A 25,357-nucleotide genomic window follows, 5' to 3' on the forward strand; every position below is an offset into this window, starting at 1 on the left:
ACCACCCACTCCTGGTGCTCCAGAACGGATGCAAAAGTGGTGGCGCCCCCAGTGGAGGACCCCCTCCACTGCAGCTCACATAAAATGCCGTAACTCGGGCTAGGAGCGTCCGGGAGAGCCGGGGCCGGTACCTATTCGTCCGCCAAGGCAACGCGGAGACCCCACCCCTCAAATCGCTACACAGTATGTCTACACTCATCCCATCAACATGAATCTGTCCCATATAGCGCCACCTTCAGGCCGATTTTTAAAAACACATTTTTGGACACTGCTCCTACAGATTTTGCCCTAAAATCACGAAAATCACTACACAGTATGTCTACACTCATGTCATCAACATGGATCAGGAACATTTTGGAAAAACACATTTTTGCCCTATTTGTGGAGATAAGCGACCTACGGTCGCTCATCTCCCGATTAGGGAGTCTTACTGGTAGTAAACTGTGGTTACAACCATCCACCATCTAACTATCTACGTACCATGACACTATAGTGCATCCTTCATTTAAAGTCCCGGGTAAACCGGGACGTCTGGTCACCCTAGTCATCAACGTGGGCTCCCCCCTGAGTTAATGTCGAAGGGTCCTTGAGCAAGACTCTGAACCCCTAATTGCTCCCGGTGAGTAGGTTGGTGCCTTGCATGGTTTCCTCCGCCACTGGTGTATGAATGTGTTTGTGAATGGGTGAATGTAATGCACAATCTATGTAAAGCGCTTTGGATAAAAGCGCTATATAAATGCACCATTTACCATGTTCCATTGGTTCTAGTCTTTCCTCAGGTTCCTTGGCTGTTGCAAGCAGGTGGCAAGAAATGCGCTAGAAAGGTGCCTTGTTGTTCTCAGCAGTTGTACTTCTCTGCTACCAATACTGTGTCTTGTTCTGTCAAGGTCTTTGCCTCTCCAAAGTTTGTTAGATATTGTACTCGGTCAGAAGCCATAACTACATGTTTAATCCTCACCTGGCCCATGCAGTCATCTCCTGGGGTCCGCTCATAGTTCCGACATCCCATTATTCTGACCATTAGGTTAGTGAAGGTTAGGGATAGGCTTAGTTATAATGGAGGCTGTACATGCACCAGGTGTCAGCCTCCTCAATCCTATTCAAGATGTCTGGGATCTCTTCTCCACTAGCGACATCATCAACAGAGACAACAGAGCTGATAATGGTAAATGGACTGCATTTACAGTATATAGCGCTCTTCTCCAAAGCGCTGTACAATGTATTTCACATTCGCCCATTAACACACACATTCACACATACATTCACACCATGAAACCATGCAAGGTGCTCATCGGGAGCAGTTAGAGGTTCAGTGTCTTGCTTAAGGATACTTCGACAAATAAGCAGGAGAAGCCAGAAATCGACCCTGGAACCTTCAGATTCCAAGGCAGCCGTTCTACCTACATCGCCACAAGCTTGAATGGACACCATATTCCGAATACACAGCTGGAGAGTTGTTTGTTCTCCTCAGACACCCAGAATTTGTAAAGTTGATGAGGGATGGGTGCGTCTGTCGACTCTGTTATCTCTGCCTGCAAAAGGGGCTGGAGGTGAAGAGATCCCAAAGATAACAAGATTGAGGAGGCTGTCACCAAGCTGCTGGTACATGTGGAGTCAACTGGCCCTATTATAACTAAACCTACCCATAACCCTAACCTAATGGAGGGAATAATGGGTCGCCAGGATTATGAGTGGACCCCAGAGAGTTGTCGTAGTGATACTTCCAAGCACTGGGGATTAAGTAGATCTGGTAGCAGTATGGCACTAGGTGTGCAGCGGCACATGCTTCTACAGCATCAAGCAGTCTCTCATCTTGGAGCACCACTAGCCAAGACAGTGATCAGGGGACATATTCCTTGGAAACTGGAGATGACTGCATGGGCCAGGTGGGGACTAAGCATGCAGCTATGGCTTCTGACCTAATACAATATCTAACAAACTTTGGAGAGGCAAAGACCTTGACAGAACAAGACACAGACAGCATTGGTAGCAGAGAAGTACAACTGCTGAGACCAACAAGGCACCTTTCTAGTGCATGTCTTGCCACCTGCTTGCAACAGCCAAGGAACCTGAGGAAAGACCAATGGAACATGGATGGATACAAGGAACACTTCGACTCTCGAGGATATGGCTGCCTTGCTGATGGATATCGGTGCATCATATTTTGTCATGGAACAATGGCAAATACATCCTGTAAAAACACATCATACTAACTTGGATGCACACAATCACAATATGGTGCACTTTGAGGGAAATTGTTATTTAATTTTGTGTGTGCTTTTGTTGTGTGATTTTATTTGTCACTTTTATTCGTAAATAGTCTTATTTGCTCATTTAAACACCCATTTAAAACCCCCCTTTAAAGTTAAATGTGGATGTTTACTTGTTGTATTTCTCACTAGTATTGTCTTTTGTTATAAACAAAACAAACTTACTATAAAAAAAATAGTGACACACTTACAAAAAATACTATAAAAGTGCAAGTAATGAACAAAATCGTTTTTGTAAAATGGCATTGACATTGATATTTCAAAGACAAGATGATCCTTAATGGTCAAAACAATGTCAGAAATGAATTATACATGTCAGCATTAGTTGATTTAGACCTACTGCACCTGTTTTTACTCCTAACAATGGCCAAGTTATGGCCCACGGTCTTCGGAATAGCAAAATGACCTTGACCATGACCTTTTGAGGTCCAAATCACCCAAAATGGTCAAAAAAATATCAGAAATGAATTCCCCACACCACAATTAGTCCAAATAGAGGTATTACATGTGCATATACACCCAGAAACAGAAAAGTTGGATTTTCATCATAGCCGATGGCAGCCATATTTGATTTGGCCATTGCGCCATTCGTGCCACTATGGCGGACGAGCACCTCTGTGATTTTTCATGTCTAGGGACCCACTGACTCAGTTCAGGTGAGAAACTCCCCTAACACCAAATTGCGAACAGGACTTTAAGCCAGATACTGTATTAGCAGCACTTCTACAAGTATGTCTATTTTCCAATGACAACCTCTGGAAATGATGCTTAGCACATGCACTCAACTTCTTTGGTCGACCACGGCGACCTGAGTGGAACCTGTCCTGGTAAACCGCTGTGCTCTTGGTCACCGTGCTGTAGCTTAATTTTCTTACAGCCTAATAATCCATCTTCATGTAGAGCAACCTTTTTTTATATTATTATTATTCAGATACTTAGAGAGTTTGCTATGAGGTGCCTGTATGAGAGAGTGTTCAAGGTTCAAGGTTGTACTTTATTGTTACATCTTTTGTAAAGGTACATAAGAGTAAAACTTATTTTTGTTCGGCTTCCTTCAGACAATGCAGTGATATGTATATTAAAAAATCACACTCGTGTGAACTGAGCGGTGGAGGCTGTGTGTGTGTGTGTGTGTGTGTGTGTGTGTGTGTGTGTGTGTGTGTGTGTGTGTGTGTGTGCGTGTGCGCGTGTGTGTGTGTGTGTGTGTGTGTGAATGTGAGTCTGAACAACAGCGCCCCTCCCTTAACATGTGTGGTCAGAAAAGGTTACTGCAGGCTACAGACACGCATACCCACACACACGGCCACGTATAGGAGCGTTGTGACCACCGCTCAAAAAAAACAACAGAACAACAAAAAAACACAACACATCTAAGATAAAAACAAGTAATAATGGCTAGTGATTCTTTTTGCTCTGGACCATTCTCATCTTTGACAGTTCCTTCATGTGCCTGATTGTTTGTGGAAAGAAGCTTTTTTGCAGTAGCTTTGAGACTGCGTAGCCGCTTTCCATGCGGCAACATCTTGAACAGGCTGTGGTTGGGATGGTGTAGATCTTTGATGATTCCTTGGGCTTTTTTGACACAGCATTCGTCGTACAGGGCTTGGATTGGTGGGAGATCACATCCGCTGATCCGTTCGGCTCTCCGCACAACCCTCTGCAGGGCCTTGCGGTTGAGGTCAGTGCAGCCGCCGTACCATGCAGTGAAGCAGCCAGTCAGGATGCTCTCTGTGGTGCCTCTGTAGAAAGCTCTTAGGACTTTAGGGCACCATCCCAGCCTTCTTCAGCTTCCTGAGAAAGTAGAGGCGTTGTTGTGCTTTCTTGACAACCCGCTCTGTCTGCACTGCCCAGGTAAGGTCCTCAGAGATGTGCATTTGAATGTGAATTTGAATTATTTTACCCTCTCCACTGCAACGCCCCCGATTTGGAGGGGTGAGTGGACTCCTACGATAATAAAGAAGGATAGAGCATAAGGGGCGTGCACAACATGTGCGGGGGTATGGCACATGCGCAGTGTAACTGGAGCTGCCATGGTGGAGTGTTCCAGCAGAGGCGCTAGATAAAAAAGATCATGATCCGTTCTCAGTAGAGCGAGGTGTGTGTTTGTTTTGTTCTCTCTCCACTCATCACCTAAACACCTGCAGGTTTTCTTTTATTTTCTGCATAGTGCTGTGTTTTATTATTTTTAAAGGACCCAATTGAAACAAGCCCAAGGCTCTTTGGAGGTGTTTATCCTTTTAGTTGACCTTGTACCAGCTGTTATGAAACTACCTTTTCCTAAACTTCTAATAAAGTTTTAAATCAATCAATTGTGGGAAATAATTGGTCTTCAGAGGGATGCTTTTATATAATCCTGTAGGCTACTTTGAAGTAGTCTATATGTCTTAGAACTTGTACTGTGTGCCGTACTTGTAGTCAGACTAATGTATGGTGCAAAAAAAATCAACAGACCGCACAATTTAATTTATTTATAAACACTTACACAAAATATCAGTAAAACAGCAGTAGATGAGAATCCGATGGATTTCTATAACTTATGAGCTAATATTCATTCAGGATATGCAACACATAGTTGTGCCTATTAGGGCACCAAATAAGCCTACTTGTTTTGTGGCATAAGAACGTTTAATTTGAGCAAAGAGCAAGTCCCCAGCAGGCACTTAAAGTAGGACAAAACACACACTACCATTTAATGGTCACACTCCGCCATCTACTGAGCCAAAGTGTAGATGATGGCCAGATTGTACTGCACATGTGCAATACCCCAGTTTATGACACGCCCCTCAGCTCGTGCAGATTCCTTTCTTCTTCCTAGGTGGACTCTAGGAGGCCTCCTGTAGTCAAAGATGATCTCTTTTGTCTTGTCCACATTGAGAGCGAGGTTGTTCTCCTGGCACCATGATTCCAGGTGTGAGAGCGATAACACCAAATGTAACACACCTGCTCCCCATGCACCCCTGAGACCTTGTGACACAAACGAGTCACATGGCAGAGAGGAGGGAAAATGGCTAATTGGGCCCAATTTGGACATTTTCACTCAGGGGGTTTTGGCCAACTCACTTTTTTTGTTGCCAGGTGTTTATACATTTATGGCTGTGTTTTGAGTTATTTTGAGGGGACAATAACATTTACACTGTTATCCAAGTTGTACACAAACTACTTTAGGCAGGAACACTCACGTCAATAATTTATCAACTTATTGCATAAATAGAACAGATAATCCTAGCAACAATATTTAACCATTTATTGCATAAATGGCATACAGTTAATCTGGGCGTTTGAAGGGCTCCGCGTTCGGAGATGCTCCCTGAATTTTGTGCAGGCTTTTCTGAGCATGCTAAGCAAAATCAGGGAACACATAACAATACCCCCCATGGGGAGACAATTAGCAGAACAGAAGCAATACATGACATGACATGACATGACATGACATTAAAGACAAGTAACAGAATGAGCTTCCCAATACATGACATTAAATTAACAGGCAGACAACTAAATCAGACAATCACAAGAATGAGTTTAACCAAGTGATGATGCAAGGTGGAGGCTGGGGTGGAGGAGGGCAGCAGCTAGCAGCGAATGGATCTGAGCTTCAGAAGCCAAGCATAGGTAGAGAAAGCGGGCCGTATTTAAAGGGGCCCCCTTTACCGAGTGAGCGCTTTGGTTGGACTATGACAATGTGACATAATGACCAGCTGATATGAGAGAGAACTAGAAGCAGTGCTCTTCCGAGCACAGGTCTCCACCAGGTGTGGTATGTTGGTTGTGGGTGTGCATTGGGTGGTATTGAATTAGGTGGTTATGAATGAGCGGGGTCAAACGCGCAGATGTGACTTATAAGGATTGGAATGTGACCTGAGGGCAGCATTCAATAGGGTCTGTAGGCTCTCATAAATTACACAATCGGGCAGTAGCCAGCCGCCTATCATAATACAAGTCGTGTATTTATTTTCCTGGCTGATAGGCCTAAACCTACATTATAAGCATAATTAACAAAAACGTTTTAACATTTATATAAAAGACAATAGGCTACGTTGTGGTTTTATGTCCTCACTTATTTGAATAGCTCTGGATTAAGAGCACCTGCTAAATGCCTATATTGTACACAGTAAACAGTGGTGTTTGTATAATATTTTTACATTGTAAAGTGCATGTGCCTATGCCTATTTTATACTACAATGAACCCTGATCTACAAACTAACAATGCTTTGCATTAAGACGAGTTGTTAGTTTGTAGATCTGCTCTGGGCATATCCACACAGAGGACAAGCTGAGGTGGTGACGTCACCAAGTACGCTGCAGTAAGTACTGTTCCAATCCCAGAATCAGCGACGTGCGTCCTCCCGTCCTCGGAAGTTCTTACTCCCAAGGCGAACTTGCAAGTCTGAACTACCAAGGACCCAAGGACCCAGTTACCAAGCATCCACATCGAGAAACAGCCTAATGTAAACACAAAATAGTGAACAAATTGAAGCAGAGCTACACTCAGTGTTCATGACCATTTGTGTACAGGGACATTCATGTATGTCACAAAGTGGTTGTTCTCATGCATTTTCTTTCTGGTTGAATTAAAGGAGTAGTTCGCCCCCAAAATGCCTTTGTTTCTATCGATTACTCACCCCATAGAGACTTGAATTCAATAAAATAAAAATGTTTTTGTCGCATTCTTAAGACAATATTCATATTCATATTCATTTTGGGGCTGAACTACTCCTTAAGCTAGATAACTACTCCTTAAGCACACACTCCTTAAGCACACACACACACACACACACACACACAAACACATTGGAAAATGTTCATTCTACTTTTCAGACAGTAATATAGAATGCCCTAAAATCATCCATTAAATTAAATAACTGGCCCAAGGCTGTTAAAAAAACAACTACAACATTCAAAACAGTTTTGAATCTTTCCCCACCACACGAAAACACATGAAGAAATGTATTGGCATTGATTGAATGTTAAATTTGCCTGGCTAATAAACCACACCGAACACAACAACACCCCCTGGCGGTAGTGGTGTGTGATAGAGGCTGGCGTTAAATGGCTTCAAAACTTGATAAATTCTGACCTCTAGTGGTTGGTTTTAGATTTGCCTTACTGGGATAACAATTCAGTCATTTGCAAATCTGCCCTGTTACTATGGTGGTACATTTGACCCTGGGCAGATTGTTTTTATAGTGGCAGTGAATGGGGGCGGGGGAGAGGGTATTTTCATTGCCTCATTATTGGAGCTGTGTGGAACAGAGCTCCGCTATAGGCAGCAATGTGTGTCCTCACCGTCAAGTGAGAACTGTCCTCACCGTCAAGTGTCGGTCCGTTGAGTTTGAACAGGACCTTTTGTGACCACACGAGGGCCACACGAGGGCGCTGTTGTTCAGGCCAGGCCACACACACACACACACACACACGCACACACACACACACACACACACACACACACACACACACACACACACACACACACACACACACACACACACACACACACACACAGCTCCACTTCGAACAGAGGTTCGATTTTGCAATTTAAAGTAACAAAGGAAAAACATCTAGGTGATATTAATAAAAAGGGAAGACAAAGGTACAGTAGTTACATTGCAAAACAGGGGGTTTCCCCGAAAATATATGTTTTAATTTGTTTAATCCCAGTGGGACAGAATCACCATTGCAGATTCTTTTATAGTGGAAGTGGATGGGATTTTTTTTTTCATAGCCTCATTACAGCTATATAAAGTACCAAAAAAACCACATCTACGTGATATTAATAAAAAGGGAAGAAAAAGGTACAGTAATTACATAGCAAAACAGTAGTTTTCCCCTGAAAATATATGTTTTATTTAATTAGTTTAATCCTCTGGATCAGAGAGAGAATAGAAATAGAAAGAGAAAGCGCAGTGCATCTTGGGTAGGAAGATGACAGCCAGATTATAGTTCTCCTCACATAATAGGCTGGCTTTTCGTAATTCGTAAAATATATGTACCCAATCGTAACTCTTAGTTACATTGATAAGGTCCATGTGAACTAGTTTGTTGAAGCTTATTCATTATGATGAGCGAGATCGCTATCACCTCCCGCAGCCGTACTGCACGAACGTTGTGCTCCGCAGAGCGGACCGTTGTTGAAAGCCTAAAGCAACATTCTCCACTGCACAAACTCCACCCCCGATAGCAAAAAGTGAATGGTTTTTTCTGGTTGGCCAGTCAGGGAGTCTCAGGGACCAATCAGAAGGCTGACAAACGGTAAATTAACATCAAGTGTGACTATACGTTTTTTCAAACACCTGATTTTAATCATTTATATTTGCTATATTTGCTTAATATGTATGAACATTGGCAATAACTCAGGCAAATAAACTGTGTCTAGGTAAATGTTCTCTATTGAGTGAAAGTGATTAAAGCATGTGATTATCTGGGGATCAGTGTTGATTTCGTCGAAACTATGACGAAAAATGATAGTTTTTTTCATTGACAAAAACTAAATAAAAACTAAATAAAAACTAACCTGTGATGACTAATACTAAAACTAAATATATTGACAATTTCGTCAACAAAATAAAAACTAGACTAAAACATTAGGGAGGGACTAGTGGAGAAGAGAGTAATTTTATGTTTGGTTGCTCTCAGGTGTTGCATGCTGAAAATAGCAGATCTACAAGCTCACAAAATAGATTTCAGTTGACTAAATCAACTGTAGATTAAGTCGCCAAAAATCTTATGATATTTAGTCAACTAAAATCAGACTAAAACTTAAACTTTCCAGGTGACTATGACTATGACTAAAACTAAATTACTTTTTATTCAAAAGACTATGACTAAAACTAAATCAAAAATTGCTGTAAAAAACAACACTGCTGGGGATGAGAGTCTAATAGATATAGAATAGATTTAAACTATTTCTACTATTTCTAAGTAAACTATATGAAACTATCAGGTCATTAAAGCTAGCCTTACACCTAACAACTTTGGTAAGATTGTGGACAGATTTGGGAAAGATTTCTTAAAGACTACCCCTCACACTATAAGATTTGAAAAAGACTCCTCAAAGACTGTAGGATGATTTTTCAAAGATTTCAGTTGTTAGATGTGTATGCCTCTAAAGATTTTGTAAAGACTGGTTCAAGATTCCCTTGTATTTGCTGAAATATGCCTATTATATAGCCTTGTGTTCCTAAATACATTATAATATTATTATAAAGCATTAGGCTAACCATAAATGAAAATAGCCGATCTACAAGCTCAGTCACAGCGCGTCGCATCACAGTATTGCAGTATTGATACTTTTACTTGATTACTTTTTCCACATGTGCACACACGCACGCACACACGCACACACACACACCGAGCTCCGCCTCCCTCCCTCAGCCCCAGCTCAGCTCTGTGTCTCTCCTCTCTAGTTTTCTCGTCTCAGCCGGAGCAGATCGATCCCATATGATCATCAACTATTATCAACGACGTTGAATGTTTGGAATAATGGAAACGCGGAGAAATAACTAATAAAGGGCTGTTGTAGTAGCCGCACCAACGACCAGGCTGGCAGCTCAGGCAGCGTCTTTTGGGGAATGAATGGCTTGGCTTTTGGCTTGTTCTGTTTTGGTTGTAGGCAATAGGCTACGTCATTGTATTCATTCACTCAGCCCCGATTTGTGAAAATATTAAACCAGTTTGATATTCTCGTAACATAATCTGGGTCTCAAATCGGGGTAAAAATCGAGTCGGACCACTACCTCACATTTAACGATTGAGTAACGACTGAGTCACGGGAGCGCGCCGCAAATAGCCCCGATTTTATTAAGATTGAGAAATCTTTTCAAAGTCGTTAGATGTAAGAGGGCCTTTACAGTCCATATACTCAAAGGAGGGTTGTTTTGTATCTTTGTTTTTATTTTTCGTACAATCAAAATCATCCTGGACGTGGCACATAAAAAAAAGCCTTTTCTAGTTACATGTTTGAACAAATTCATTACACACCATCACTTTAATTTTCTTAAAGGTGATACACCATGACATTTCACTTTTCCTATTTTAAAACCTTTTTTTGGGGTCCCACTAGCACCTTCTATCCTCACAAAGTTCCATTTCTGACCGTTGTGTCTTTCTCTGGTTTTGAGAAGGCGAAGGTTAAACGTATCCCACGGGTTCTCAAAACAGGCCATACAGATTTGCTGCCGATTGTGACGTCATCTGCCGATTGTGACGTCATCATAAAAAAAAATAAAAAAAATGTTTAAAAAAAAAAAAGAAATTCAAAATTTCAAAACGATTTTTTTTTTCTGCAGCTGAAATGCTCTGAGAGCCATTCAAAAATGAGAGAGGCTCTCTATTCAGGAGTGGTAATTTAGCCTCAAACCTTTTGAAAAAACGTTTTTGGGACAATATGACATAATTACTTTTTAAATGCATGGTGTATCACCTTTAAAAAAAAACTTTCCCTTATAAAAAATACAACCTGAGAAGTGTAATGCATCAGATAATGCAGTCAGTTAAACCTTTAAATGTCCTGCACATAAAAGTGCAGTAAAAAAGAAAAAGAAAAAGTTACATGCTAAATATCGATAGCAAACCTTAGGAGGTGCATATGTAACAATCACAATGTCACACTGTCTGGGTTTACATCAGGGACGTGCTGGCCATTGGGAAAAGCGGGACAACTCCCGAACGGCCGGTCTATTCCCGGCCGGTCCAGGCCGGCCATTAGGAAAATAAATTTAAATAAAATGTCGGACTTTGTTCCATTTTGGGGGCGTTGTGTAGATCGGCTGTTTTCACTAGTTTAAATCATTTTTTAAATGATAAATACAAAACAAACGGTTTTGGACATACAAGGTTTCCACCCGACAACGACGAAATATAACTCATGTAATTGGCCCACTGGCTTGTCACTTGTCATGATCTGAAATGGCACATCTTTGAGTAGCAGCAGCGCTATAAAGAGAGATCTCTCTATAGCGCGCAATGAGGGCCTCTCCAACTCTTCTTCCCGGGCTGAATCAGGGGCCCAGCACGTCCCTGGTTTACATATAGAATATCTCATTCATTGTACATTATCCCAATTATTCCATATAGGCCTACTTGCATCTCAATGTATACATTATTTTACTACAAGGGTCTTCAACGTTTTCAGGCCAAGGACCCCTTAGTTGAGAGAGAGATGAAGCAGGGACCCCCACAACCTGTTCATAGATTCCATATAGTTTAATTGTTTGACAGCACAATCATCAGTGTATTTTGGATTCATGTCAATTTGTGTTTTCAGATATTTAACCACTTGAACCGTCAATAATAAAAATAATAAACTTGACCTTTCACTGAATTTAGTCTGATCTACACCAAAGCTCTTTGCCGAAAATAGCCGATCTACAAGCTCACAATGTGAGCTTGTAGATCGGCTATTTTTGGCTAAAGTTCTCAGAATATGGACGCTAGGGTTCAAGTGGTTAATATAAAAAGGAGGAGAAAAAAAACTGTCTATCACTCAAAGATTTGGAGGACCCCCTGTAGTATCTCTGAGGACCCCGGCCCTAGGGGTCCCGGACCCCCTGTTGAAGACCCCTGTTTTACTAGCTTAAAAGCTTCTGCTTACCACAGAAACATAAACTGGGAATACTGGTCTGAATCAGCTGGAATGTACAAATATGGTGCATGTGCGAGTGTGCGTGCATGTGTGTGTGTGTGTGTGTGTGTGTGTGTGTGTGTGTGTGTGTGTGTGTGTGTGTGTGTGTGTGTGTGTGTGTGTGTGTGTGTGTATGTGTGTGTGTGAATATCTCGTATGGAATAGGCTATAAGAGATACATTAGACCAGGGGATAATACTGATATTTTCACAAATTGGTACCACCCAAGGTGACCGTACGTTTTTTACATGTTTATCTTCCTACATGTCTCTAGTTTATATTTTGGTATGATATTGATAACCCTTTCTGAGAAGTAGCTTAATTGATGTTATCACCCGCTAGAGTCGGTGTCCCATTAACTTTACATTACAGGGAAAGAAAAGGTAAAAAATAATCAGCTTTATGTAGCATATGAGGGGTCAAACTAGGGTTTTTAATGATTCTGAATCCATTGCAAGCATCTGTTTTGCATAAAAACAAGATGGGAGGAGTCAAGTTTACTAGGCTACCCTCAAATGTGTGAAAAGTGATGACTGATCACTTTTCATCCCTTTTTCAAACCACTAAACCGTCGTTTTTAGTGCAAGGAATGTTTTTCACCGACTCTAGCGGGTGATAACATCAATTAAGCTACTTCTCAGAAAGGGTTATCATACCAAAATATAAACTAGAGACATGTAGGAAGAAGAAAATCCAAAAAGTTTACGGTCACCTTGGGTGGTACCAAAATGTGTATTATCCCCTGTACTACATGACATATCCCTGTATTCATTGGCAGGGTCTTTCCTGCAGTAATTCCTCCATAAGATCATGTTGATGCTCGTGTAGGCCTTTGAACAGGGCTTCTGCTAACGCCTTGCTGCTCACACTGTTCAGGATCTTCCTCATGCGGTCTTCGTCTGTGGTCTCAGCACAGACTTTGGCAGCCAAACCAGCAGGGAACCCCGAAGTTATCAGGTCGTCAAGGATGGCATCCACGTTCTTGACATCTCTGACCAAAGCCCCCCGATGCTTGGTGAAGAAAGCCCTTTTGTCTTTACACAAAACAAAGGATAACATTTACTGCAATAAATAAGATGTCTCAACCTGGTAAGCTGAAAGAAAAAACGTGATATGGATGAAGAAAATGGGTCTGTACCTTTAACAGAAAGGCTGATGTCCGTGTTGTTTGGTTTGGGTGATCCTGTGGATGAGAGAAGTGAAAGCCTTCAGTGCAGGGTGTAGACATTCAGTAACTAATATATTAAAATACATCTAATTCCATGAAATATTTTCAGACATCAAAGTAGTAGATAGATCTCTTTAATCGTAGATCGCACAATCAAAAAAAGGGCAGATGCTTCATTGCAACAAATCATGAACGCTGTGTCTGATCTGCCCCAAAAAGAAAAGAGGTGATTAGTGAAAGCCTTCATTGCAGTGTGTGTCTGTGTGTGTGTATGTATGTATATGTCACAGTCTGTTTGAGGTTCAGTAAGATTGAGACTAGGAGCGCTCGTTTTTGGTCACAAGGTGGAGCAAGCGGTGCCTCCTTCGGGGAACTATACTGAGGTTAGGGTTAGGATTAGGGTTAGGTTTAGGCATAGTTTTACTGAGGTTAGGGTTAGGATTAGGGTTAGGTTTAGGCATAGTTTTACTGAGGTTAGGGTTAGGATTAGGGTTAGGTTTAGGCATAGTAGCATTCACCAGGTTAGCATTCACCAGCGTGGGACTAATGGGAACAATGGAGGAACAATGAGACGTCAGACCAATGCAGTCAAATGTTCTACCACTGAGCAGCTCCACAATGACATTGGCTTCTTCCAGGGACATAAGGTGAAGTAAAACAAGCGCTCCGTTCCCAATCTTACTGGTACCTCAAACAAACTGTAACATATACACACACACACACACACACACACACACACACACACACACACACACACACACACACACACACACACACACACATATATATATACATATACACACACACTTCCAGTGGGCAGCTAAACTCTAAAAATGTGTTTCTAAAGTTAAAAAATCTAAAGAAAAAAAGAAGAAAAATGTCTCCACCCCTATGTGCCCACTTGTCCAGGTGCCCACATGTCCCTAGTGCCCAGATGGTTTTGGTGGCCATGTTGTCCAAGTGCCCACATGTCCCTAGTGCCCAGATGGTTTGGTGGCCACTTGTCCAGGTGCCCACCTCTCCAAGTGCCCACATGTCCCTATAGTGCCCAGTTGTCCAGGTGCCCACCTCTCCAAGTGCCCACATGTCCCTAGTGCCCATTTGTCCAGGTGCCCACCTCTCCAAGTGCCCACATGTCCCTAGTGCCCAGTTGTCCAGGTTCCCATATGACCCTAGTGCCCACATGTCCCTAGTGCACAGTTGTCACATCCTACGTGGGGTACGGATTTCAATTAGGTAGTGAAGATAGCCTAACAGACCAAAATGTTGTGTATTTTTTCTCCTTTTTTATTTTTACATGTCTGCATTTGAATACAGTGTGCAGGAGTTTTTTCTAGTAATCAACATATATAGGCCTACTGTACCATTTTCACAATCATCAGCGGGATTCGGCACTTCACAGTCTCGTAAAGGTACTGTAAATAAAAGAAAAGTTAAAGACCTCTGTCATATTGTTGTTGTTGTTTTATTATTATTATTATTATTATTACCCTTATAGGAATAGGTGTGCACTTGCAGCAGTTTCTATGGCCGGTTATTATTATTATTTTAAGTGGAGTTACTCAGTGATTGCAATTGAAATGTAATTCCCCTAATGTAGTAATACCCACCTCTGGATGCTCTGTATCGACACCGCAGGATGGTCAGAATCCCAACAAGTACTACAACAAGTGCTACAATCGGCCACACTATGATATGCGGAGAAGTCGGTTTCACATTAGGCCCAGGCTCTGCTAGAAATGAGACATAAAGCACTGCAGGTGAACGTGACTGAACTTCCTTCAACAGTTTACAGTTTACAGTTTAGGCATTTAGCAGATGCTTTTTATCCAAAGCGATTTACAATAAGCAGATAATACATCACTATAATAAACAAGATACCATGTCAGAACATCAACAACAATATAGCAAATGCATATGAATATCAATCAATCTATCTATCTATCTATATATATATATATATATATATATATATATATATATATATATATATATATAATCAGTAAAGAAAAGGATTCTAAAAACCTACAAAAATGCTAACTAGCTTCATGTATGGTCCTTGAGTGTTTCAGTAGTGCTATGGGTTTAGGTGGAGTCTGAAAAGGTGAGTATTCAGTCCACGGCGAAAGCTAGCGAGTGAGTCCGTTGTTCTAAGTGCGACAGGGAGTTTATTCCACAGCTTGGGGGCCAGGAGGGCAAACTGTCTCGGACGAGTGGAGCTGTAAGGGTTAAATGTATAAAATGTAAAAACACCTTGGAGCTACTATGGTCTTCATAATATGCAGTGTAGGATATACTGTAGCCCACACATGGGCAACATACGCCCAGGGGCCGGACCGGAGCTAAATTAAATTGGACCCAGAGCCGAATTAAATTGGCCCGACGCTAAAATGGGCCCGGCCCGGGGAAAAACAGAACCGATCTGGCAGGGTCTTTGTCCGATGCTATATTATGCTTATTTTTCAATATTACTTTGAGACTAGCAGACGCTTGATAGAGCGCAGTAGCGCAGTGAGCGGCGCTGAGCACACCTCGCCCGCCTCTCAGAATAGGTGAGCCATCAGCGGAGAGTTGCGACGCGTGCACTGAAAGAAATGATCCTGATGTCCAGTAGATGTAACATAATTAAATCTTTTAAAAGTTACAATAACAAATGAAGTTTGTTCGTTTACATAAATATGTCCCGTATTATGTGAAATATCACTTGTTGAAAATACAAGAAAAAGTGCATTTATTCCTCAAATAGCTTTATTTACTTTAAACCAACCAATCTTGTTCAGTACACAAATTCAACTAATACAATCACGTAATATTTACAGCCAAACTCAACAATCAAAACGTACTAATTTCTACAGCCAAGGAACATCTGTAGAATTTATGTGATCTGCAACTATAGCAAGAAGTACACGCCCCTTTCAAAAAGTTTGAACTGAGAAGAAAGGAGAAGCAAGTCGTCGGCGTCGCCATGACAGAGCCTCGGATAAAGCTGCGTTTTATAACTTCAAGGTAAGAATTAAATTAGCTTACAAGCTTTGCATTTGATTGAGGTTCAGTTCCGCAAGTGTTTATAGGATTGTTTTTTCTTAAAACAGCGGTGGCATGTTCTGGCAGTAGCTTGTATAGTCGAGTCAAATATTTTCACGGGCCGCGGCTGGAGGAGCCGGCGGTTCGGAACCGGGCAGGCGGTCGGTCGCGTGGTGGTCTCGTGGCGGCGGTCGGTGCCTCTCGGGGCACCGCCGCCACCGCGAGCTGCCGCCGCGGCCGGCACAACCTGCCCGGGGAAGGCCGTCGGTCGGCGGGCCCTATTCGCGGATCTCCTCAGCTGTATACGGTACTCGCCGCGGACCCGCTCCCCTCGGGGGGCGGCCGGCCGCCCCGGCGAGCTGCCTCGGCTGGTGCCTAGCAGCTGACTTAGAACTGGTGGGAATCCAGGGGAATGTGACTGTTTAATTAAAACAGAGCATCGCGAGTGTCGACAAAATGCCATTGTTTTGCTGTGGGTATAACGTTGAATTGTTTTTGACGAGGGAAGTTAATTAGTTTGTAGTTTTTGCGCCTAAATCCCATGCATTGTGTTATGTAAGTGTGACAATAATGTCACGCAGCGTGGGTGTGTTTTTCGTGTCTTAAAAACGATTTCTTCGTGGAATGTAATGGTCTGTGAGTTTAACCAAAGATTTGGGACGTGTATGATATCTAGATAAACTGTTGTGTGTGGCAAGGACTGGACAGTCAGAACATGCACCGCTAACTTCAGTCTCTCAGACCTGTAACAATATACTTCCTTGTCTAGCCTGTGCTCTGCACATAATGTCAGCATCCCATAATAATCACACAACCACTGTACAGAAACACACAGTAAACCCCATGGATTATAGTGTGACCCAAGTTATTAGAACAATACACCCCAGAATTTTAGTTAGATTTACCTCTGTGTGGGAGGCATGCATATTTGTAGGCAATGGGCTTCAAATGTACTAATTCATGGGTTGCATTTGTAGTCCTACACAGGCCATGTTGAGGACCAACACAGGTATAGATATTGGCATAGATTTTAGAACACGAGTTCTATGCTATTCAGACAAATTGAAACACCTGTGTTGCTCAACATGGGTCTCTATTGTGTATCATTATTTTATGCTTTAACTATTGTAAAATAGCAGATATACAAGCTCACAGCGCGGCACCGAGTGCCACACTGCGAGCTTGTAGATCTGCTATTTTTGAAAAATTGTAAAAATTAGAATTTTGACACGATTCCATGTGTCTTTTGAATCTTTCTAAGGTTTTTTTGAAAAACCTATGTTTCTATGTCAGCAATCTGGCCAGCCATCGTCAAAGAAAAGGTCCTTTTAACATAAATGGAGCTCAGTTAGTCTGTTCTTGAGAGATGTTGGTGGTGCTCAAACCTTTTCATTTGAAGCCCGCCTAGTTTAGTGCACCCTTTTCTCACCCTTGTGCTCAACTCTTTGCGCAGAATGGCCAGTCATGAGGTTTAATGAAGTATGTATGATTTTACTCTATTCACCCAGATTGCTGACGCCCACCCAATCGGTCCCCGCGGTCCCCGCAGAGAAAGGACACGCCACCCAAGCCAGTCGGTCTCCGTGGTCCCGTGTGACAGGTACAGAGGCCTAGCACACACTAACACAACCGTTTGACTTTAATGTAGGGCTGTCACGAAATTACATCTGTTTGGCTTTTAGGCTTTGAAGTTGCATATAACCAAAGGGACCTTTTAGGGTTCATTTGGTTCCATTTGAACACTGTCAGAGTTACAGACTTGTATGGAACAATTTAGACCCCCTAAAGGAACCCACAAAGTCCTCAGTGGGAATCCTCTTTGAGAACCATTACTGTGTTCAAAACTCTTTGCCCAAATGTCATGTTGTTTAACGAAGTATGTATGATTTTACTCTATTCACACAGATTGCTGATGCCACCACCCTCCCTGTGGTCCCCAGAGACAGGACACCACCCCACCCAGTCAGTCTCCCAGAGACAGGTAGAAGCCTAGCGTACACCAACACAACCATTAAAGTAACGTAAAGCCAAAGTAAAGGCCTGTCAGTCAGAAATCCAATATTATACATCTATCCAATATATCCCATTTTTACATTTATTTTTTCCCCTTACTTATGAGGTCTGACTGACCAGCACACGACATCCTGACCATAAACTGGGCGTCATGCGAGCTTGTAGATCTGCTATTTTTCAATAGTTAAAGCATTAAATAATTCTAAGCCTAAATGGGTTAAAGGAGTAGTTCACTCCCAAAATGACTTTTTTTCCTTTGATTTCTGAGCCCTATGGTTAGGCTGAAGTGTCGCATGTAGCTCTTATTGGCTAACCATGATAGATCCAGACACCAGGCACAAGCCAACGCTCGCTCACCTCCCAGGCCTGGCTCTTGTCACTTTTTATTATTTAAAGACATTTGAAATAAGTGAAAATAGTCGCTCTACAATCTCACAACACGTCTCAAGATACATTGGGGCAACTTAACTCAAAACCAAAACCTCTAAACCTCTACCAAGTTTAAGTGTGCTTTAAATGCCATTACAGTGATAACTGATGACAAGTGCTCCTTTATATTAGCACATTCTCACTGTTGTCTCTATTTCACAGGTATTTGATGACAACGATGCTGTCGAGGTCCAGGAGGCCATCGCTAAAATGGTTCTGAAAATCTTGTCAGCTGGGGCACCGATGGTCGAGACAAAGCCTTGGGCGGGTATCGGCATCGAAGGAACAGAGGTCCTCTTCGTCCCTGATGTGGCAAGCCCTGAGGGCTAGCCTCTTCTTTTAATACTTCACTTCATGTGTCACAAGATTGTGCTTCTTCAATGTTATCTGTAATATTTGACTGATACTTGTGTACAATTACAGCACGGAAGTCAATTGAAGAATGTGCTGTGTGATTTCTAGACCTATGTGATGCAAAGGTTCCTTTAACATTTGTCTCATAATGACAGTCTTTGAAGACACAGCGCACAGTTTCCTTTTTTTTCAAGATGAACTCCAAGATGTTGGAAATAATCCTTCTCGTTGGAAAGAGTAGAACTGCAATATTCACACTTGAAACAAATGCCTTTGGTAGTTGACTTGTTGAATGTTTCCTTGACAAGTGTGACTTGAGGGCACCACAGGTTTTGATGGAGCAGGGGCAATCACATTGTAAACAGTTGTTACATTGAAGCGAAAATAGATGTTGAAATGTTGGATCTAGCCTCCATGAAAAAATTAGGCCCTACTGACCTTTAGAACACTTAAATATATTTGGAACCAGCCCTGAGGGCTGGCCTAGTCCTTTAATTTGGGACTTAAATCATACACCTTGGAGTCTTCTTTGTATCCAGCTCCAGAAATATCTTCTGGAAGACCTCGAATGTGAACTTCAACGGCTTCTGGTAACTGAGTTCCAACGAGTAGGCCCATCAGGCATGTGCACACCGTAGTTCCAACATTTCAACATCTATTTTCACTTAAATGTACTATTTTTAGTTGTGTAATATGAAATGTACAATTTTTTGTTGTGTAATATGAAATGAAGCGCTGCACTGTACTGTAGCTGTCCTGAAGATTCAATGAGGAATAAATGTTATTAAACCTGACTCATGCTGGTGGTGTTCATAGGACAATATAAGCATTTACAGTATTTTCAGAAATGGCATAGTTACAATTTAAAAAATAAGTTATTCTTTAAAATGTATATTATTATTTATTAAATTAATGAATTGTATTATACTTGTAGATTTTACTGGACAAGAGTAGAGTTTATGAATGCAGACAATACTTAAAATTCCTTGTATATTTTACTGTGACAAACATTGTAGAATTTACTGTATAATTCTAATAGATTTTACTGCCTTAGATCTACTGCCGTAGATTTTACGGGAGAAGATAAGTTGACTACTTAAACAAATTAAGTATTTGATACAAGACATGTTCTAGTATAATTTACATAATTCCGTGATGCAATTGGTTGCATAGATTTTTTTTTGTAAATGGGAAGAGAAATTTTTCTCAGTGTGCCGTGCGTGCATTATGCAGAAAATCTTGAACTCAGTCCCGACTCCCAAGCTGAACAATGACAATCACAGTGATATCCACAACAAACGCCAACCTGTCCAGGCAGTGAGTATGTTACTGTCCAGTTAGTGTCCACGCAGCTCGCATCACAAAACCTTCCTCCTCCTCGCTCTAGGCTGCCCGTCAGAATAATCACAGACAGGGACGTGCAGAGAATGTTAGAGAGGCAGGGGCAGACATTTCTAATGAATGCAGCCTTCAATTATGATATGGAAAGGGCCCAGGGACATTTGAATTTATTTTACCAATGTAAAAAAAATGCATTCATGGTCTGAAGAGGGCACTTTTTACAGACGGATAAAAGGGCAGGGGCTCAAGCCCACTTTGATGTCTATGTGTGCACGTGGCTGATCACAGAGACGAGACTCAGCTGGCTTGCGCGTCGGTGCGTTTGTGTTGCAGATAGACAGATTTATGTCGCCTGTCCCTGCAGATGATGTCCAGAAACATGTTCCATATAGGCTAAATGACGTTCCAACCTGCATCTTCCAGCCAGGTGGCCTTTGTTTGTGTTTCACCTCGCAAAAAAAAGCCCTCCATGATTTTCACTTCAGCAGCAGCGCAACGCTTGAGATTGGATGCGCTGAACGGGACTCACTCAATAAGCCAGAACAGACGATAATATGGATTTGGGAGCGTAACAATGCATGTCTCATTAAAAACAATATATATTTTAAAGTTGAAGGATATATGTTTAAATCTCGGGTCCTCTTGGATCCTTGTAGGTAAATGCATTTTGGACAGCCCCGAACGGACCCGAGGCAATTAGACCCTACCCTACCCTAACCCGAGGGACAAGTGAATATTTTAGACCCGAAACGGCTCGGGTCTCGGGTTATCGAGTCCTGGAAGACCCGTGCTATGCTCTAATTCCTAGTTCCTTGAAGAAGGCACCGCCTGCTCCACCTTGTGCCAAAAAACGAGCGCTCCTGTTCTCAATCTAACTGAATCTCAAACAAACTGTGACTTATATAGCGGTATATATATATATATATATATATATATATATATATTATATATAAACTGAGCGCAATACTTGCACCTCGCTTTGCTCACTGGCACAAGTAACTAGAACTGCACTCTGTCTGTCGAGGCGCCAATTTGCGCCTTGTGCACAAGCAGGCCATGTACACAGTATTTAATTGTGTGCCAGCAGAGCGCGCTCACCACTGGCATCACCACTGGCCATGTCAGTGACATCACCACTGGCCATGTCAGTGACATCACCACTGGCCATGTCAGTGACATCACCACTGGCATCACCACTGACCATGTCAGTGACATCACCACTGGCCATGTCAGTGACGTCACCACTGGCCATGTCAGTGACGTCACCACTGGCCATGTCAGTGACGTCACCACTGGCATCACCACTGGCCATGTCAGTGACGTCACCACTGGCATCACCACTGGCCATGTCAGTGACATCACCACTGGCCATGTCAGTGACATCACCACTGGCCATGTCAGTGACATCACCACTGGCCATGTCAGTGACGTCACCACTGGCCATGTCAGTGACGTCACCACTGGCATCACCACTGGCCATGTCAGTGACGTCACCACTGGCATCACCACTGGCCATGTCAGTGACATCACCACTGGCCATGTCAGTGACATCACCACTGGCCATGTCAGTGACATCACCACTGGCATCACCACTGGCCATGTCAGTGACGTCACCACTGGCATCACCACTGGCCATGTCAGTGACATCACCACTGGCCATGTCAGTGACATCACCACTGGCATCACCACTGGCCATGTCAGTGACGTCACCACTGGCATCACCACTGGCCATGTCAGTGACATCACCACTGGCCATGTCAGTGACATCACCACTGGCCATGTCAGTGACATCACCACTGGCCATGTCAGTGACGTCACCACTGGCCATGTCAGTGACATCACCACTGGCATCACCACTGGCCATGTCAGTGACATCACCACTGGCATCACCACTGGCCATGTCAGTGACGTCACCACTGGCATCACCACTGGCCATGTCAGTGACATCACCACTGGCCATGTCAGTGACGTCACCACTGGCCATGTCAGTGACATCACCACTGGCATCACCAGGAATGCTGGTCCCTCATTGGGCTACAGGCTTAAACAGACACCGACATACATACATACATGCGCCGCCGAACGCAGTACTTGCGCGCTCTGCTGGTGCAAGTAATTAAATCTGAATGACAAATGTTGAGCACATAACTCTAGAGATTAAATGTATACCGATGAGTGGGTTGTGGACACAGTCTGTTTTTGGCATGACAGAGATGATTAAACAACTCACCATCAGCAGTGTTCAAGGTGAGAGCATCACTGTATTCAGTGTAGTAAACTGGATCTCCTCTCCCTGCTCTGCACCTGTAGACTCCACCCACTGACACTCTGATTGGTCCAGCAGAGTGATCATCCTGTATGATCAGTGATTGGTTGTTGTAGTACCAGTATTTCCATCCAGATGAAACCTCCACAGAGCAGGTCAATGTAACACTGCCCCCAGCTGGTATGACTGTCTGCTCAGCTTTCAGTGTGGCCTTTGGTTTACCTGTTGTTTAGAGAGAGAGAGAGAGAGAGAGAGAGAGAGAGAGAGAGAGAGAGAGAGAGAGAGAGAGAGAGAGCTCAAAGGTAGTGTTAGTAATCAACACAAAATCTCCAGCTCTTCAATAAAGAGGGAAAAAAAACATTTTCAGTAGAGACTACCAATGTATCAGCTCAAACTGTATAGTGTTCCAGTTCCAGTTCAATTAGGCCATGTCAGTGACATCACCACTGGCCATGTCAGTGACATCACCACTGGCATCACCACTGGCCATGTCAGTGACGTCACCACTGGCATCACCACTGGCCATGTCAGTGACATCACCACTGGCATCACCAGGAATGCTGGTCCCTCATTGGGCTACAGGCTTAAACAGACACAGACATACATACATACATGCGCCGCCGAACGCAGTACTTGCGCGCTCTGCTGGTGCAAGTAATTCAATCTGAATGACAAATGTTGAGCACATAACTCTAGAGATTAAATGTATACCGATGAGTGGGTTGTGGACACAGTCTGTTTTTGGCATGACAGAGATGATTAAACAACTCACCATCAGCAGTGTTCAAGGTGAGAGCATCACTGTATTCAGTGTAGTAAACTGGATCTCCTCTCCCTGCTCTGCACCTGTAGACTCCACCCACTGACACTCTGATTGGTCCTGTGATAGATTTCTAAATAAATGTAACTACTAATTTGTTTCTAAAGTAACCAGAAGAGTCATGTCATTCACATAGTGGCGTGTCAGGATTTATATTCTAAGCTTCAGGCCAACCATGGAGTGAGGCACTCCCTCACCTGTCACCAGAATGTCGTGTCCTGTCATCTAACTGTTCCTGACTAAAGCCTTATATGGATGTCTCTGATTTACCCCTGCTATTCCTGTATTCCTGTATTCCTGTCAGTGTATATAATGGGACCATGCCTGAGAAACAGGAGGCAACACTCTGCACGGGTGTTGTCTCAGAGCTCTTACATATATTGTTAATAAATGTTGTATTTCATTGCACTCCACCCTCTTAGAATTCAATTTATTATATTATTATTAGTATAAGTATGATGCTTAAAGAATTCTATTACAGTGGCGACTCTGGTGGGACCGGCATAATCTGTCTGTCAGCTTTTCTCTTTTTCTGTACAGGACACACTGGCTATTGATTCAGAGCAGCTGACGGACAGGGATCGCCGGTCAAACTTAACCGAGGGTGAGAAGTGTCGTGATATGCAATATTTTAAAAGGCCAGACGTGGTCATGGGCATTGCATGTAGGCCTACCCAGGGACGGTCAAGACATTTGAAATGCGGCTGTCATACTTGCATGAACAAAATTTAATAGAGAGATGCCTTGCATGTATAGAAGGTATCTACCGTATCTCGGAAGAATACTGTTTGAACGTACAGTACCCGTGTAATTCGGGGTGAAAGCTACTATATAGCTTAAGAGTTCTGTTTAAGGGGAAAAAACAGTAACTCAGGGGACGAATGATTATCGATTGGGGAATCGCCTTTCGGCAATAATCATCTCGGTATAGAATATTGCATGACGAAATATTCTCTAGGACGCCGCACGTGGGCGAGTGAATCTTCGTGAATGACGAGACGGTAAAAGACGTAAATAAGATGTAACCAGACGTGTAATGGTTAACTATGAAAGCCAGACTTGGTTGTTAAATAACTATGTTTTAAGTTCAATGTGTTGTGAGCATCTTTCTGGATATGCCTACTGTATTTTGGGGTGACTTCGAACATCCATAGGCAATCCTGTGATAGCTGCTCACAAAAGGGGGATAATATAATATGAATTTAATATATTACATGGTAATGATATTATAGTAGGAATTTAATATATTACATGGTAATGATATTAATTATGCATTTATGATAATCAACTAGAAGTGGGTAGTTGAAACCAGAACCAAAATAGGAATCGGTATTATCTTTTCTTTTCTCTCGCTGGGTTAAAATGGCCTGGGAGAAGGTCTTATGTCATTAAGACATTGGGTAGACTAAATATAGGTTTTGACCTTAAATTTTTTGTGAAAGCATAAGTCTCGAGCTGCTGGGGGTGTGAATGTGAGGCCGTGAATGTAAGGAAATGCATTTTCGGCCTATATCAAATACCAGGCGGACGGGAGAGTCCGTTACCTTGTATAACTAGTCAGTCGTGGTCGAGCGATCAATATATCTGAAATAAAGAAACTGTTCCGTTGATTGGTAATAAAGAATCCACGACCACCATGGTCAGCTGGGAAAAGAAAGATTTTAGGCTATAATTTAAGCCTATAAAACTACAAATTACAGATTATTATTTGTCTAAAGTGGTAAAGCTACAACAATACCTAATTGAGGTCTATGACCTGTCAAACTCTTGTGAGTCTGTCTGACACGGCAGCTGTCTGCTTCTGTTACGTTCTATTCTCGCCGTACAACAGTTACGCGCGGTGGGGGGGGTGACAGAGCGCCTATGTGAAATGAGCAGAAATAGCGTTAGCAGAAATAAGGCTTCCGGCGCTGGTCTCTTAAGAATAAGAGTATCCCTAAAGCCGGCTATAATATACATTATGTACTGCACCTTTAGTTTGAAGGCTGGAGCCTGGCATATTTCTGCCGTCTCTCAGACCGGAAACGTTCTTTCTGCTCACTTCACTTCACGGACC

At 42.6% G+C, this 25,357-nt stretch overlaps 1 long non-coding RNA gene across 1 annotated transcript; it reads left to right on the plus strand.

The window, feature by feature from the left end:
* The first annotated feature begins 17,583 nt into the window (after window positions 1-17,583).
* Window positions 17,584-18,745, plus strand: LOC308281133. Its single transcript, XR_013961817.1, has 3 exons — window positions 17,584-17,678; window positions 17,984-18,059; window positions 18,683-18,745. It is a non-coding gene; the product is annotated as an uncharacterized lncRNA (long non-coding RNA).
* The last annotated feature ends 6,612 nt before the right edge of the window (window positions 18,746-25,357 follow it).

The sequence above is a fragment of the Nannobrachium achirus genome (assembly GCF_963921795.1).
Source record: "Nannobrachium achirus genome assembly, chromosome: 3".
NCBI classification, from domain to species: Eukaryota; Metazoa; Chordata; class Actinopteri; order Myctophiformes; family Myctophidae; genus Nannobrachium; species Nannobrachium achirus.